The 18,223-nt window shown below is 39.6% G+C and overlaps 1 protein-coding gene and 1 pseudogene across 2 annotated transcripts in view; one reads left to right on the forward strand and one right to left on the reverse strand.

The window, feature by feature from the left end:
* The window catches only part of LOC149227777 (2-methoxy-6-polyprenyl-1,4-benzoquinol methylase, mitochondrial-like), a 227,203-nt gene that overhangs the window by 185,824 nt on the left and 23,156 nt on the right, over positions 1-18,223 (reverse strand). The window lies entirely within an intron of this gene.
* LOC149227779 (KH domain-containing protein At5g56140-like) lies at positions 80-12,986 on the forward strand (annotated as a pseudogene).

Raw genomic sequence — 18,223 nt, forward strand, 5'->3', positions numbered from 1 at the left:
GCAACACATATTTAGCAGCTTGGGTTTTGCTGGATTTATCAACTCTAAGGCCCAATCTAAAGACATTTCAACGAAAGAAATGTCGGCTAGATATATGAACTTCTCGCCATCAGTGAAACATTCACCACAGCATCCTAGCCGGCATTCTACAAGCATTGCCATAGTCGAGCATGACAAGTATCTTACTGAGCTACTTACTGAACTACAATAACTCAATCCTTTTATACAAGTTTTGCCACAATGTCGTCGACTGCTAACCCGGGAAATAGTGTGGGTAATTGCATTGTTGGGGAATTCATCTTTTTTAGACCATGATAGGCCTAAGCATGGTAACCTTGACTCACGGAGGATTAATTTCAACTGGAGGAGTGGACATGACTGGATGGGCTGCTTAGCAATCATAAAGGCTAAGCATGTCACAGGCATTCCCTCATGGTTGACATGGAGCACCAGGCGGAGGTTCTATTGGAATTATTGTTAAAAAAACCATCAAAGTTGAAGTTCCAATTGACAAATATCCTAACTTTAATTTCATTGGATGTCTCCTTCGTCCTGGACGCAACTCAATACAAGTTGAAGTTCCTACTAAATGTCAAGCTCTACTTAGAGGACAGGGTTCAATTATAGACCTTCAAGAGTAATTTCAATATCCTCGGTGTTGGAAAATGTAACTAGGTTCGGTCTTCATTTAATGTACTTGAGTCATCTAGTAATGTGCTTGTCAAAAGAATAAAGAAAAAGAATTTTTTTATTATTATTGTGACTTATTAAAGCATGGGATTCATGCTTGGGTCACCTTGGTTTAGGTTAAAGTCCCCATTGAGGACTTCTAGGATTTATTCTGAGTCAATAGAGTCATTGTACTTTTAAAGAAACCCTTTTTGGGCTTTCAAATCATGTAAAAAGGTTAAGTATTGAGTCAAATATGATTTATGTATCCTCCACACCATATCGGCCTAGAAGAAGATCAAGTCGGCCTAAGGACCCTATTCGACCTCACATGGAGCCTATAAATCCAAGCTCATCGAATTCATTTGGAGCATCCTCCTCACACACAAGTTCGATATCTCTTGTAGCTGGGGAAAACTGCAAAGTTCTCTTGTAGCTAAGAAAATGTGCGAAGTATGTTGTCGGGAAGCTGAAGTGAATGTGAGTTTGTGGAAGTCTAAGGAGAAAAGAAAAATTGAAATTTTGGTGTCTCTCTCTCTCTGTTTCATGTCCTGGATTGGGAGATTGAAGTCTTCCAAGTTTCTCTGTTGCCGGAAGTTGCTAGTTGCCGAAAGCTGCTGCCTAGTTGAAGTTGTTGGAAAGGGGTCGAAATTCTGGGAGGCTGACTGGTGTGGAGGAAAGGTCTTGTCTTGGTCTATGGTGAAGAGTCTCAAAGAATATTATTGAAGGGAAGAATTTTTTGACTAGGTTTTGCCCTCAAGGGGGGTTTTTCCCTGGCATAGTGCCTACATCTGGTGTCTATTGTTTTATGTGTTGCTGCTTTGGTAATTGCTTGATGAACTAAAGGAAAGAAGATATAAAGAATCGTAATAATAATTAACATCACAAGTAATTATCAAGAATAAGAAAAGCTTTCTGCCTTTCTAATTTTCTAACATGGTATCAGAGCTTTGGTGAAGAAATAAGTAAAGGTAGTCTCAAGCACTTGATCCAGGAACCATTCAAAAAGACTATCTCATGGAAGGAGTCTATTATATTCGAGGAAAATGTTTAACACAATCAAGGGAGAGAACAAACTTGAAGGGGCCTCTAACTACAGGTCCTAGAAGAAGAGGATTGACCTAATCCTTGAAAAGAACAAGGTACTGGACTTGGTCAAAGGAAAAGTAAAGAAGCCTACAAAGGATTCCAGTGATGCTGACAAAGTGAAATACAGGGAATTAGAATTGGTGGCCATGACTCTGATGGTAGAAGGAATAAAGGACAACCTTGTCCCATTCATAGCTAACATCGATCATGCTCAAGAAATGTATGAAGCCTTGTCAAAGTTATTTACTATTAAGAACAAATGTCAAGTAGCAAGTTTGAAGAATGAGCTAAGGACCACAAAGATGACTAAAGAAGACACTGTGGCATCCTTCTTTGTGAAGATAGCTAGAATTAGGGATGATCTCTTGGCCATTGATGAAATTGTTCCAGACAAAGAACTCGTGATCACTGCTCTATTAGGATTGCCATCCTCTTGGGGTGCATTTGCTGCAGGTCTTAACAGTTGGAAGGAAGCTCCCACTTTTGAAGAACTATGGACTGCCTGCAGTCAGGAAGAATTAAGGATCTCATTAGTTGCCAATCCTGAAGGAGTATCAAATGCCTACATTTCTCAACATAAAGGAAAGAGATCGAAAGGACCAAGGAATAAAGTTGGCATGTTCAAGATAGAATGTTATCAATGCCATAAAAAGGTCACTACAAGAGTGATTGTCCTGACAATCCAAGGAATAAGAAGAGAGATAGAGATCATGCTAACTTTGCTGAGGAAGGAGACTCAAAGAAAGCCAAGCCCGAAGAATCTGACATTAGGGACTTGTACTACTAAGTCCCTTGCTTGTAGCTTTAGATATCTGTTTTATATGTTTTAGAATTTATAGGTTTTTAACATATTTTTGGAAAAGACATTTTTTTTTGTTTTTCTAAGTTTGTAGGTATCCCTCAAGCTTTGGAGGGAGCCCCCAACAACTCCCTAAGATAAGTATCTCATTTCCTTTCAGTTTTGGTTTCATGTATTCATTTAGTTTTGATTATATTAAATACTAATCACCATTCTCCCTCTATTGTCTTGATTAGGAAAAACATTTGCAAGAAGTATGAAGGAGGACCTCTCAAGACAAGGTTGGTCAAGGAACAAAGGTATGTCTTAAATACATTGTTTTCTTTATATTGAAAGGATTATTCATTTGACAATCTATTACTAACATTATTATGTCTAGCTATATTGAATCATAATGATTCTTGTTTTGGGTGATTCATCTCTTGATAAATCTACCCACCCCACTCATATTCTTAACTGATTTTGTAGAACCCTAGACAGGTTCTAGAAAACCCTAACCGAAGGGTATGCTAATGTGAATGTCTGAAAACCTAAGCTGCTTAGGGATATTGTGAAATGCTATTTGAAGTTTGATGATGTCATGTTTAGGATTTTGGTATGATCAGGAAAACCTAACTTGTTAGGATTGAATGATAAGGTCTAAAATCTCGAACCTTTGAAGTTTTTGGTAATGTTGGGTTTGTTATGTTTCTACATTGAAACCCTAACTCATTAGGGTTTGGTGGAATGTGTGATCAAGGCCCTTACAATGTCTTAGAAATGATTTCCTTGGTATGTGTGTGTTTGTCTGATCAAACCCTAGTCTAATCAAGTTTGTATGTCTAACTCTTATTTGATATTTTTGTGAAGTTGGGTTTGACTAACACATGATATGAAATGTATTTGCATGATGATAAAATCTAGGCATATATAGATATGTCCTTTCGGTTGAAATGCTAGCTTGGTCTAGGTCAGATGTATTAATGTTGTCGGACATATGATATGCTTATGTATGATTATAAATTCCTAGATATGTGTGTTGACCTAGTTAGTAATGGTCATAAGTCTTAGGATTTAATGGAAGTCCTTGTCTGAGATTCTAGGACAATGATATTTGGAAATCTAGGGTTTGCAGCTGAATCCTAGTAGTAGTTACATTGACTAGCATGTGTGATATAACAATCTGAGATCTATTTATTTAATGATTGTTGAGATTGTGAAAATGGAATTCTAGGGTTTTGGAGTTGAACCTTAGTCAAAGTAAAAAATCTCATGTGCGATATGATAATTTGAGATTTGTATAAGATCGTTGAAATCTGATTTTTGGTTGGGATTGATGGTTGATCGGAAATCTAAGGTTTGCAACTAACCCTAGTGGAAGTTGGTCAAGATAATGACTTCGCCGTAATTGACTTTGATTGATTTTTTGTATGAATCCTAGGATCTGTATGAATCCATAGTGAGAAGTCTAACATATGAATTTTAGAAGATTGTTGGATGCTTAATATTTGTTTGACTTGTTTCTAGCGTTTTCTATATGTTGAAGTAAGGTATGTCATACCTTTGGAAGAAACGTTGAAACCCTAGATGGAATGAAAGTTGTTGTGAAGCAATCTAGGGTTTATGACAAAGTCCCTAGCAAGATGTTAAAGAGTATGTGTCTCTTGTTTGTAATTAAGTCTAGGTATCTGATATGTATAAAGTTGAAATGCTTCTGTGATTCTGATATGGCTAACTTCATGCTTCTATAGACTTGGTTGTACTTGCAATCTAAGTTGTGCATGTACACAATCTTCAATATGGTGAAGATGCCCACTGATGTGATAAGCATGATGAGGATAACTCTGATGAAATAGTTGGAAGCCACGAAAAAATCTCTGATAACGAAAAGTAGAAGTTGATCTCTCGGAGGAAGCCTGCATAGAAGAGATCTCCCTAAGATTAAGAGGGAGTCTGGATGAAGAGGTGCTTCCTAGTTGAGAGGGAGGGCATAACTTGGTTTTAATTGAAGAATGAATTTCGGAGGATATGTTGCTACATGAGAAGTAGGAAAGGAAAGCATATAATTGAGGAATCTTCTGTCAAAGATTCGGTTGATAGTCCTACTAAGTTGAGGAGCAACATCTAGAACAACCCCGAAGGTTTGTATTTGATTATGTACATGTGAAAGTATATTATTGATTGGGGTTGTGTTTGTACAGGTAAATCTCTCGAAGGTTTTGATAGCATGTTGGTTACCAATCAGTTTGATTGGGAGAGATTGGTCATCCTTGATCTGCTGGATCAAGGGGTGTTGAGGCTTTGTGAGTGAAGCATTGCCTGGGAAGACATTTGGCCAACACTTTGTGTTGATGTCTAGGTCCTGAAGTTGGAAAGGTGGTGTTGGTTATTGAGCTTTGTTTTGGATACACACCTAGATTTTGGGTTGGTGGTTAGCAAGTAAGCCTGATGGTACCTAGAGGGGTGGAAAGCTTGAGTCGACCTTATTCCCACTTGGATAAATTTCCCTAGTCAGGAATCTAGTGCGTGGCATTGCGGTGCCTAAATTGTTGAAAGACCACTTCGATAGATTTCCCTGGTCAGGAATCTAGTCTGTGGCATTGCAGTGCCTAAATTGTTGAAAGACCACTTGGATATATTGCCCTGGTCAGAAATCTAGTTCGTGGCATTGCGGTACCTAAAGCTCTTCATGGTTCATATAGTTTGAGATCTTCCATTGTACTCGTATATGATGAATACCTCCCTAGTTAAGAGGGAGTGTTGGAAAATGTAACTAGGTTTGGTCTTCATTTAATGTACTTGAGTCATCTAGTAATGTACTTGTCAAAAGAATAAAGAAAAAGAATTATTATTATTATTATTGTGACTTGTTAAAGCATGGGTTTCATGCTTGGGTCACCTTGTTTTAGGTCAAAGTCCCCATTGAGGACTTTAGGATTTCTTCAGAGTCAATAGAGCCATTGTACTTTTAAAGAGACCCTTCTTGGGCTTTTGAATCATGTAAAAAGGTTAAGTATTGAGTCAAATATGATTTATGTATCCTCCACACCATGTCGGCCTAGAAGAAGATCAAGTCGGCCTAAGGACCCTATTCGACCTCACATGGAGCCTATAAATACAAGCTCATCGAATTCATTTGGAGCATCATTCTCACACACAAGTTCGATATCTCTTGTAGCTGGGAAAAAGTGCGAAGTTCTCTTGTAGTTGGGAAAAGGTGCGAAGTCTGTTGTTGGGAAGCCGAAGTGAATGCGAGTTTGGGGAAGTCTAAGGAGAAAAGAAAAATCGAAATTTTGGTCTCTCTCTCTCTGTTTCGTGCCCTGGATTGGGAGATCGAAGTCTTCCAAGTTTCTCCATTGCCAGAAGTTGTTATTTGTTGGAAGCTGCTGCCTAGTCAAAGTTGTTGGAAAGGGGTCGAAATTCTGGGAGGTTGACTTGGTGTGGAGGGAAGGTCTTGTCTTGGTCTAGGGTGAAGAGTCTCAAAGAATACTATTGAAAGGAAGAATTTCTTGACTAGGTTTTCTCCTCGAGGGGGGCTTTTCCTTGGCATAGTGCCTACATCTAGTGTCTATTGTTTTATGTGTTGTTGCTTTGGTAATTGCTTGATGGACTAAAGGAAAGAAGATGAGCAAGTGTGGCTCATCTTGTCCTGACGATGAGCCACACTTGCTGGTTCGAAACGCGTCGACAAATGAATTTTGATGTGATTATCGCTGAAAGCTTTTCTATAAACTTGTTATGGATCACAAAAGCCTCAATTCAATAAAGATATAAAGAATCATAATAATAAGAAACATCACAAGTAATTATCAAGAACAAAAAAATCTTTCTGCCTTTCTGATTTTCTAACACTCAAAAGCCATGGTGAAGGGCAAGCTAGGGTATGAGCATCTCCATGAGACTCTACACATCCTCATGGAGGCCAAATTCCTGCAACTATCATAGATGATCGGTTACTACACATATGAGAGATACTAGCAGAATTGTTGAAACCTGTAAACGAATCATAAGATTTTTTCAAGAAGCAACAATTAAGAGAGATGGACATTCTAAATAGTACATTGTGAGAAGATGGTTCATTGTATTGAAAAATGCAACAAGTAAATCCTAATTTAATTTTGTCCTTGAATTAAATTGGGAATAAAATAGTAATTCCACATCTCATGACAACTTGTAATAGTTAATTAAGTTAATTTGATTTAATTGGCTCAATTAATTCGAGTTGAGGGTCTAACTAGAGTCATGTACAGTGTCTCCTACAATTAGGAGCACTAGTCGAGTTTATTTTGAGTTGTAATTAATTAATTCAATCTAACTGAGTTAAAGTCAGTGAAACTAGTTCCAACTGATGGAAGAATTAGTAGGAGGTCTAATAGTGTGGTGTCGCTTGCAGTCTAGTGGGGTGTTGCCTACAGTCGAGTGTGGTGTTGCCTGAAGTGCAGTGTGGTGCTGCCTGAAGTACAATGTGGTGCTGCCTAAAGTGTAGTGTGGTGTTCCCTGCAGTGATCAACCAGTAAACTGATGATTCACTCATAATCAACTCATGCATGTCAGATCAGAGAAAGACCCATTTGAGATTGGAATTCAGGGACAGTGTACTATCAATTGTAAAATCATCCAAATTAAACAGATGGAGCATGCAATCAGAGGAAGGCCTATGATGATTGTGCAATTCATAATTGAGGAATTTCCCAATTAAATAGGGGCTAATTCCTTGAGGAACAGTGCAAAGAAATAGAGACTTGGACAAGCTAGAAATTGGCTAAGTATTGGTCTAGGCTTGTCTAGGAAGCAGTGAGATAGATAGAAATAATGCAGAGGTTGCTCGGGCTTAAGCAAAGCATTGTAATCTTCTCATACTTTTTGACTAATGCAATATACAGATAGCAGGGGTTTTTAGCTATGGCTTTCCCCAGGAAATCATTGTGTTATGTGTGATTGAATTCTTTCTCGTGTGCTTCGCGATTTCATCGATTGTTTATAACTTTATTGTTTCTGCTGAGTAGAATAGATTCAAGTCTATTGTTTTATCATATTACAATTAGCGGTTTTAATCTACAAGGAATTTCTACATGGTATCAGAGTTGAAATCACTATAGAAGAGGAGAATACGACTTTGTCTTTTGCAGGAGAAATCGAATTTGTAGTATCATACTTCAGAGCCAAAAGAATGTCATTCTACGGATTGAAACTCGAATATGCCCTTGAGGGTAGTTCGAACTATATTGCTTGGAAGGACAAGATGGAGGCAGTGTTGGAAGATGACGAGCTTAAGGAATTCATAGACAAAGATATTCCTAAGCCAACTGATGCTCAAGATCTGGCAGAGTGGAAAAAATGTGTTGCAAAGGCGAGAAGGATTATCCTAGAAGGAGTTCGAGATCATATTGCCTCGAACCTCCACGGTAAGGAGACTCCATTTGCAATGTGGAAGGCCTTGACAGACCTGTTTTAAAATAGCGATGACCACAAAAAGTTGGCACTAAAGGACAAGCTTAGAAAAATCAAGATGGAGAAGGGCGGCACAATACTGAAGTACTTGACCAAGTTCACCCAATGTCGAGATGAGCTTGGAAGTGTCAGTGTTACAGTTGCTGAAGACAATCTCGTGTGCCTAGCACTTTTAGGCCTTTCCAAGAGCTGGCACAATTACCAAGACTTAGTTAATGGGAGGGAGAAGATACTAGAGTGGGAGCATTTGTGGTCCGACTTGGTGCAAGATGAGATTCAGCTGAACACCAGAGATGGATCCTCATTCAAGCATGATGATGAGGAGAATTGTGCCTTAGCTGGAAAGGCAAAGAAAGGGAAGGGGAAGTCATCCCATTCCAAATTAGGTTCCAGTCAAGGCAGCAAGAAGAACGACAAGAAGCCCTCAGGAGGAGTGGCAAGTGAAGCTCTTGCTTCACAATTCGAGTTGGATTTCACCCTCATCGCTTGCATGGTGACATCGGTGATGGGTAGTGTGTGGTACCTGGATAGTGGAGCCTCATTCCATATGATCAACAACAAAGAGTTCTTTAGTGACTTGGAGGAGAAGTACCTCTAGATGCACATCAAGATGGGAGATGATGGGAGGTATAGCGTGACCAGCATCAACACTGTTACATTTCAGAGGAAGTTTGGTTCTCCTCCCACATTAAAAGATGTCATGTATGTTCCGAGTTTGAAGAAAAAATTGGTTTCAGTTGCCATGTTGGAGGACTGTGGCTACAGTGTGATATTTAGCAAGGGAAAGGATTTCCTTCATCACATAGCCTTAGGACAAGTGAAGCGGATCGAGGTTCGGGTGAAGAACCTCTACAAATTGGATGTAGAAGATTGCGTTGCTTTGAGGACAAAAGCAGAGAAGGTGCAGAGTCAAGACATCGGTGAGTTGTGGCATAGAATATTGGGTCACTTGCACCACAAAGCTTTGAATATCATGCAACAAATTTCTACAAGACTTCCCAAGGGTGCACTAGAGCAGAGAGACACACGCAAAGGTGTACATTGGGGAAGTACACCAAAGTTTCCCTTCATGATAAAGACAGTCGAGCGCAAGTGATCCTTGAAAGAGTTCACTCAGATGTGTGTGGACCTAAGTTGCACGAAGCGCCGAAACGTTTCGGAGTTTCTGAAATGGGTACGTTTAGAAACGTCACCTACCAAAAATGGAAACGTTGGCTGAAACGTCATATATATTTATATATATATATATATATAAAGAAATTTATAAATAAGTGAATAACACATTATCTTGCAAGAAAAAAGGGAATAAGACCCATAGATGACAATTTAGAAGGAAAACCAAGTCTATATTAACTCTCATAGATGATTACATGATGGTCGAGTTTCGGCCGAGTTTCAGTTACGAGTACGTCCCAAAACATCAGGTTCCTAGAAGTTTTGTGCAACATAGGTGTGGACCGTTCTCAACAGCCTCCACGACCAAGCACAAGTATGTAATATTTGTAGATGATTTTTCTCGTAAGTGTTGGATTTTCTTCATGCAGAAGAAAGATCAGACATTCGCTAAATTTTGTGAATTTAAAGCACTTGTCGAGAAAGATACTGGCAGGAAAGTTAAAGCTCTCATAAGCAATAACGGTGGAGAATATGTGTTGAATGAATTCAAGAACTTCTGTGCATCAGAAGGCATTCGACGAGAGTTAATAGCACCCCATAACCCACAGCAGAATGGGGTGGCTGAAAGGAAGAACAGAAGTATTGTGGGAGCTACACGGGCAATGTTACATGATCAAGGCCTACCGTTGCACTTGTGGGCTGAAGCATGCAACATAGTTGTTTATTTGCAGAACATAAGTCCTCATCGAATTCTCGGGATGAGTACACCAGAAGAAGCTTTTTCAGGTAAAAAACCAGATGTGCCACACTTCAGGATCTTTGGTTCATCAGTCTATTGTCATGTTACCAAGGATGCACGGAAAATACTAGAGCCAACAACTGAGTTGGGCATATTTGTGGGGTACACTGATACACCTCACAACTATCGGGTGTACCTGCCATCTCACAAGATGATAGTGGTTCGTAGAGATGTGAAGTTCGATGAAGAGAAGGCCATGAGATGTTCCCTTGAGAGGGAGCTTCAGTTGCATGGAGAAGAGGAGCTTTTAGCTCCTAAGGAAGAACCTCAAGATAATGTGGAGCAGCCACATGTAGAGGAGCAAAGAGTGGAAGCACCCACTCATGCAGAGACTTCCAAAGATGGAAGGAAGTGCACCAGAGAGGCTGACAGATTAATGCATGATGCTAGAGAGAATGTGGGAGCACCCACATCACAGCACAGGCAGAGGAGGTCACAAGATCGATAGATCTTTCTACATGGCTCTGATGAGCAAGAGTGTAAAGGTTGAGCCATCCTCATTCAAGGAAGCAGTGCAGCAACCAGTATGGGTTGATGCCATGGTTGCGGAGCTTGACTCCATTATCAGAAACAGTGTTTGGGAAGTGGTCCCAAGACCAGCAAACAAGTCAGTGGTGAGTTCCAGATGGCTTTACAAGGTAAAGCAAGTAGGAGATGAGAGTGTGGAGAAACACAAGGCTAGATTTGTGGTCAGAGGTTTCTCTTAGGTGGAGGGAACTAATTACGAGGAGACCTTTGCTCCAGTAGCAAGGTACTCTTCAATCAAATCTATTCTAGCACTTTCAGCACAGATGGGATGGAAGATACATCATATGGATGTGAAAACAGCATTCCTCAACAGTATGATTGAGGAAGAGGTGTATATTGAGTAGCCGGAAGGATTTGAGACCTTCAACAAAGAGTCGCATGTGTGCAAACTCAAGCGAGCGTTGTATGGACTGAAAAAAGCACCTTGTGCTTGGTACACCAGGACTGACAGTTATTTCACCAGGTTGGACTTCACCGAAAGAGAACCAGATGCGAACCTTTACCATATTGTGGTTGAAGGTAAATTGTTGATTATAGTATTATATGTCGATGATTTGATTCTAACAGGTGATGAGAAGTTGATAAATTCTTGCAAAGAGGATCTTGCAAGAGAATTTGAGATGAAGAACTTGGGGCTCATGCATTATTCCATTGGTATGGAAGTATGGCAAGGAGATGGGGAACTGTTTGTCTCTCAGGGCAAGTATGCCAACGAGATACTGAAGAAGTTCCACATGGAGAACAGCAAACCCATGGAGACTCCTCTAGTTGGTAATTGGAGGAAGGAAGATGCTACTTCAGGTGAAGTAGTGGAGCCTACTATTTACAGACAGCTTGTGGGTTCACTTACGTATTTGGTGAACACACAATCGGACATATGTTTTGCAGTTAACCAGCTTAGTCAAGCAATGGTTAAGCCAACCAAACTCTATTGGAAGGCAGCTAAACATGTGTTGAGATACCTCAAAGGCAGCACTTACTTTGGTCTTTCATACAGACGAACAGAGGGAGTGAAGCTTCAAGGCTTCATAGATGCAGATTGGGAAGGGAGTCCATCCAACAGAAAGAGTAATTTCTTGGTACAACAGGAAGCAGAGATCAATTGCACTCAATTCAACAGAAGCAGAGTACATGGTTGCTAGTCAAGCAGCTTGTGAGGCTATCTGGATGAGGAAGATCCATGTTGGGTTATTTGGTCAACAGATGTATCCTACAATGAATTACTATGGCAATGAATGTTGTATCAAACTCTCTGAGAATCCAGGTTTTCGTGATCGGTCCAAGCATATCAACATCTGGTATCACCATCTACGAGATTGTGTGCAGAGCAAAATCATGTTGTTGTAGTACATTCCTACAGAGGAACAGGATGCAGATATTTTGATAAAGGCATTGTCAAGATGCAATTCGAGTTTCACAAAGGCCGGATTGGGGTAGCAGATAATCCCTTTCTTGTTGAGAGGGAGTGTTGAAAAATGCAACAAGAAAATCCTAATTTAATTTTGTCCTTGAATTAAATTGGGAATAAAATTGTAATTCCACATATCATGACAACTTGTAATAGTTAACTAATTTAATTTGACTTAGTTGGCTCAGTTAATTCAAGTTGAGGGTCCACCTAGAGTCATGTAGAGTATCTCCTACAATTAGGAGCACTAATTGAGTTTATTTTGAGTTGTAATTGATTAATTCAATCTAACTGAGATAAAGTCAGTTAAACTAGTTCCAACTGAAGGAACTAGTGGGAGGTCTAGTAGTGTGGTGTTGCCTGCAGTCTAGTGGGGTGTTGCCTGCAGTCGAGTGTGGTGTTGCCTGAAGTACAGTGGGGTGTTGCCTGAAGTGCAGTGTGGTGTTGCTTGAATTACGGTGGGGTGTTGCCTGAAGTGCAGTGTGGTGCTGCCTGAAGTGCAGTGGGGTGCTGCCTGAAGTACAGTGGGGTACTGCCTACAGTGATCAACCAGTGAACTGAAGATTCACTCATAATTAACTCCTGCATGTCAAATCAGAGAAAGACCCAATTGAGATTGGACTTCAGGGACAGTGTACTATACGTAAAATAATCCAAATTAAACAGATGGTGCATGCAGTCAGAAGAAGACCTATGAGGATTGTGAAATTCATAATTGAGGAATTAAATAGGGGCTAATTCCTTGAGGAATAGCACAAGGAAATAGGGACTTGGGCAAGCTAGAAATTGGCTAAGTATTGGTCTAGGCTTGTCTAGGAAGTAGTGAGATAGATAGAGATAGTGCAGAGGTTGCTCGGGCTTAAGCAAAGCATTGTAATCTTCTCATATTTTTTGACTAATGCAATATACATATAGAAGAGGTTTTTAACTGTGGCTTTCCCCAGGAAATCATTGTGTTATGTGTGATTGAATTCTTTCTCTTGTATGCTTCGTTATTTCATCGATCGTTTATTGTTTCTGTTGATGAGTAGAGTAGATTCAATTATATTGTTTTAGCATATTAGAATTAGCAGTTTGAATCTACAAAGAATTTCTACACATTCATAATTGGTTCAGTATCTCCAGTCAACAGCAGTAAGCTGGAATGAAAAGGACAACATGGAAGCAGTCATACTTATCATGTCTTGATGGTCGACAAGGACACACACTAGCACAGACCAAATGGATGATAACAAAAACATCGAAGCACACTTTGTTGGAAATACTAAGGCGGGGGTGAATCAGTATTTCTTCTCAATTGTTATTTTTACCAGTTAAGATCACTTATAATTGGAACACAAAATGAGCAATGTAAAATAAATAATTTTATTAGTCAGATATAACAAGGACTTCAATCCTCTTCTTTACAATAAATCCAATACAATAATGTGTAGGGCTCCAACCCCAAATGAAGACACCAATCTTCAATCCTACCAAGCTTCAACTTGTACTTTTCCAAGCACTGACTTGGACGTCACGAGGCTCCGACCTCTAGGGCTCCAACCCTATCTTCCCCAATGCTCCAACCTTGTCTTTTTGAGGCACCAACCTCTAGGCCTCCAACCCTCTCTCTGGTACAGGCTCCAACCTGGTCTTCTTGAGGACCCTATCCTCTAGGGCTCCAACCCACTCTCAATTAGTCAAGATAAGTTTAATGATTCTTCAAGGCTCCCACTATCTTCTACAACCAGCCCTGACAAAGTCTTCACGTTCGTCTTCAACAATGCCCTTACTTAATCTCCAAATCATTTCATCAATGACAACTTTATCTTCTCAGAAGTTGTCACCACAACTCTTCATTTCACCCAAACAATTTCTCCAAGGTCACGTCATGAGGGCTTCATCAATACATCATGGTCTCCGAGAATCTTTAATAAGCAACTCCAAAATGGTCAGACAATTCTTCAAGTGCTTCACAATATCTTCAAGAGTTCTTGAATAGGCTACTTCGAGTAATATCAATGAGTTGCTCCTCCAATTGAGGTATGCTACCCCAAGGTCCTTTGTTGGCTTCCACAAATAACTGTAGGTCCGAGCTCCTTTGCTATCACAGGTTCAAGCTTTGTGACTTTTTACCACAAGTTTACCACAAGTATGACCCTCCAAGCTACAAAGGTTCAAGTTTAAGCCTCTCTAAGTGACTGTCCAAGTGTTTGTAGTTCGAGTTCCCACAACTTTGTCCACATAGATGCATCTGAGCTATGTTTGTTCTCAAGTTATACCTGGTAAAGGACCAAGTTCTCCAAATGTCACTCCCCACGAGCCTTCAAACTATTACTGGTCTGAGGTAAGGTTTCTCATAGGTAGTTGTCCACAAGCTTATCACAAGTCACCAATCCACAGACCGAGGATTAATATTTCATTGTTCCTCCACAAATCCAAGCGTCAAGCACTAGAACTGTTACTCCAAGGGGACTAGTCACATGTACCAAGTATTGTAACAAGTTTGAGCTTAGATCCGAGTTGTCCAGGTGACTGTTCACTGGTCTTTAATATGGTTTGAATCTTCCAAATGTCACTGCCCTGTAGTCTGAGCTTCTATTCACAGATCCGAGCTTGAAAGATATTTTAATCACCGAAATTGCCCAAATAGAAATCACATATGACTTGATTACTGTTCCGAGCCTCCTTACTGAAGATTAACCACAGAACTGAGTTTTAGTATCACTGGTCGCTTACCCAAGCTTGAATTTGCTTGCAAATCCAAGGTTATGACTGTCACTCCGAAAGTTTGTGGTTACAGTCACTATTCTGCAATGTCTGAGCTAACAGATCCGAGCCTCACAGGCTTGTCCACCACAGAGTTCTGATCCTTCGATCTGAAGTTCCAACCCTATCACAGTCCGAGACATATTTACCACAAGTTCGTGTCTTCCGAGTGTAGTTGTCCACTGTCCTGCACTTCTTCAAGTGAATGTTCACACATCTATCTCCACATTTCTGCAATTCCAAGCCACAACAAACTTGCAGATACGAGCTCCTTATCAAACTTGAATGATAACCCAACAGAAAATTTAGCAAAAACAATAACCTTAACGTCCTCCTCGGACTCCTTGATTTTATTTGTCTTCCTGTGATGTTTCTTCGCTGAAATTTGATGCTTGAATGAAGAGTTCGACCTTATATTTATACAAGATTTGACATTTGACGAAGAGAAACGTCAATTGGCCATGGAGTCGACTTACATATGTTGGCTTAGGTCGGCTACCATAAAAGATATAATATTTCATTGTTAAAAAATCATTTTCTCTCGAACTATGAGGAATTAGAGGACAACTAATAGCTCATTGGAAAGAGGAAAAAGTCCTCTACAAGCCTATGCCAATCCCATTCTTAAATAAGGTCATTTTACCACCAATAAAATTATTTTTGTGAAACTGTCATCATTATTTTATTCATGGCAGCCATTAGGATTTTATCTTTATGTTTTAGGCATTCAATGTTTAGGGCTCCTTCTTCATAGAATTAGGTCATCAAGCTTATTAGGATTAGTGCTTTCATTTTATCTCTTAGGCCTTCAAGTTTATGACATGCAAGAAGAGAGTTTCGCCACGTGTTCTTCATTTATTTGGATTAAGGCATCACAGGCATCTAGGGCTTCATTCATGTTATGGCTTTTAGGGCTTCATTGATTTATGCTTTCATCATTCTAGGGCAAACCATGTAGCTAAGAAATATCACTTCAAAGGGTTAGAGTTTGTCATTATTATGCATACATGTGCTTGGGAGGGTTTCATGGTAAGGGCTTCTTTATCCATCATTAGATCATGCATCAACAATTGATCATGCATCATTAGGGTTTTCTCCTAGGGGATGCATGAGGTTAGGGCAACATCTCAAGGGTTAGGACATGTATCACAAGAATATTTGCCATCTCCAACAATGTCATATTGGCATCAATGACAACTTTGACCAACAGTCTCCCCCTTTGTCATTGATGGCAATATTCTTGCCCTCTCAACAATCTCTCCCCCTCTGACATCAATGGAAAATGGGGTGCCCAAGTACTCCCCCTATCAAGTTGCTTCTTCGTCATGCTACTTCATCGTATATTCTTTATCAATGATAGTTTTTCATGATAAATATGTTGTTTCCCCTGCCATGGTGCTCTTCTTTAATGAACTTGCTCCCCCTAAGCCTTTACATGCCTTCATGGAAATGGATGAGGTAGATGATCAACCAACTTCCCTTGCCTGCATAAACTCCTCTAGCTCTTCTTTTTGCTCAAGACAAGAAAGATTTTTGTCTTGTGATCAAGTGGAAGACATCTTCATAATATCATGATATTCTTCAATGGAGTTACTCTCGAGAGATGATCTATCAAGAGATGATTGTTTATGTGTGACTCATCAAGGGTTTCATAGGACTCTTCACAGATAGCTTCTACAAGAATAGTCAAGAATCACGAGCTCCCCGTGACAGTATGGTCTCCTTCTTGGCAAAATTTTATCATCAAAGCTTGGAATATCATATCTACCAAAGACGCACTCATTAGATCAACGACATGAGTTGATGTCTTGAGTGTTCAAGAGGTTTTCTAATCCAATTTGCTTCCTTCTCCATACTTGTGTAACTTTATTTTCTTGCTTGGTAGTCATGTTTTTAGCTTGTTTAGGGACCCAAGTCAAGTTACAATCACGAGCCATATGTCCAATGTTATGACAATTGAAGCATTCCATCTTGTTCATGAATGAGGAATCGTGACTTCTTCTTGCATAGTTGCTTCTAGGGAGCTGATGTGGACCATTATATTTGTCCTTGTGGTATGCCCTACAATCCTTTTCCATATGCCCAAAATTTGTACAAGAATAACAATAACCAAAAAATATACTTTGGTACCTAGAGGATGGAGATTGCCTTGATGTACTTCTAAAGTCATTCTGCCTTGGGATCCTTTGATGATATCCATTGCCTCTTGCATTCTTGACACCATCTGCATATCTTCTTGGAGGAGGGTTTCTTCCAATGTCATCTTGACTCTTCTCCTTGCTTTTGTTGGAACTAGGGGCATCAATATTTCTTCTAGACTTCTCCACATCCTTGTTGTTTGAAGCATTAGGGTTTGCATCATTTTTGTTTGAGGGTTCACCTGCATAACCAATACCTAATTTATCAAGAGGGGATCTTTGATGACTTAAGATGTCATCTAGGGTTTGAGAGCTCTTTAGACTCTTGTTCAAATGATCAACTTCTTTTCTTAAGAGATTAATTTCTTCTTTCATCATCTTTCATTCCTCATCCTTCTTTGCTAGATGATTCTTCATTTCTTCCTTCATCTTGGTTGCTTCACATGATTAGGCCTTAAGTGAGGTGATTTCTAATTTTAATTTGGTGATGTCTTTATCCTTTTCTTCTAGTTGGCATGTCTTTGCATTTCTTTCTTTTTCTACTTCATCGACTTGTCCTTCTAGGAGGGTCAAAACTTCCATCACATTTCCAACTCCTTGTGCTTGTTTCTTTGCTTCTTCTAGTTGAGATTTAAGGGAGGAGACCTCCTCCTTGTACTGATCGATTTTTCTTTCAAGTTTTTTCAAGTCTTCATGTCTTTGTTCAAGATGGCTTGACAAAGTGTCTTCCCTTTTCTTTCCTTTATCCAATTGATTTGTCATGGATATGACTTCTTCAAGATGCCTTTTCTTGCTTTGATGAAATTCCTCCTTAAGCTTGGTGAGATCCTCATCTCTTTCTTGTACTTGAAGCTTAAATAGGTCAATTTCCTTCCTTGTCTTGTCAAGGTCATGGTCAGCATCTTGTGCTTGCTTCTTGAGCTCCTTTTTCAAACTATTAATCTTTTCTAGGGCAGCTACAAGTTTTGCCTTGAGATCATCTTCAATTTCTTCATCTTTTAGGTCCTCGTTGGTCTTGATGTCTTCATTCTTGTTTTCAGCTTCCTTTATGGGTTCTAGATTTCCTTCTTGCTTTCCATCATCTTCACGAATAGAGGTCATGGTAAACGCTCCTTTTGAGTGAAGATTTTGAAGTTTGTCCCACGTGCCTTTTGCCAATAAACATTTCTCCACTTTGGCCTTTATAGGATCTGGTAGCCCACTCAAGATTGCCTTCATCGCTCTTGCATTATATTCCTTGGATTCTTCTTCCATCGTACTTTCAGTAATCACTGATTCCCAGACTTCAAAACCTTGAGCCATTAAAAAATTCTTCATTCTTGCCTTACATATATAAATGTTTCCATTGAACAATGGAGCTTTCCCAGTTTGATTATCTTCAATTTTCACGGTTGAGGAAGATACATCTTTAGAAGGATTGGAGGCTTTCTTCCTTGGCTTTGCCATTTTTGTTCTAAGGATCTACCTTCAAGTTGTTAAGCTTATGAGTGAAGGTATTG

This window comes from Pinus tabuliformis, chromosome J (assembly GCF_031772625.1).
Source record: "Pinus tabuliformis cultivar Carrire ecotype Pingquan chromosome J, CPIR1, whole genome shotgun sequence".
NCBI lineage: Eukaryota > Viridiplantae > Streptophyta > Pinopsida > Pinales > Pinaceae > Pinus > Pinus tabuliformis.